A 301-nucleotide genomic window follows, 5' to 3' on the forward strand; every position below is an offset into this window, starting at 1 on the left:
CAGGCTGGCCTTAAACTCAGATATCAGAGATCAGCCTGCCTCTGCCTCCCAAGCACTGGGATCAGAGGTGTGTGTCACCACTACCGGGCTGATTCATTAATTGAACACAGCTACAGTATCTATCCTGGTAGACCAAACAGGCCTCACCATTGGCTGTGTTTGGAGGGAGTCCTTATGTATGTGGGAGTAGAGAAGAGCCATAAAAGGGAGAGCATGCTTGGGGCTGGGCGCTGGGAACCCCACAGGTGGATGAGAGGAGAAACGGCAAAGAAAGCTCGTGTGTGTGTGTGTGTGTGTGTGT

The 301-nt window shown here is 52.2% G+C and overlaps 1 protein-coding gene across 3 annotated transcripts in view; it reads left to right on the forward strand.

Annotated features, from left to right (window-relative positions):
* Ubxn11 (UBX domain protein 11) overlaps nt 1-301 on the forward strand; it is a 22,622-nt gene that overhangs the window by 10,544 nt on the left and 11,777 nt on the right. The gene's annotated exons all lie outside the window — the stretch shown is intronic.

The sequence above is a fragment of the Mastomys coucha genome, unplaced genomic scaffold, assembly GCF_008632895.1.
Source record: "Mastomys coucha isolate ucsf_1 unplaced genomic scaffold, UCSF_Mcou_1 pScaffold18, whole genome shotgun sequence".
In the NCBI taxonomy this organism is placed as follows: Eukaryota; Metazoa; Chordata; class Mammalia; order Rodentia; family Muridae; genus Mastomys; species Mastomys coucha.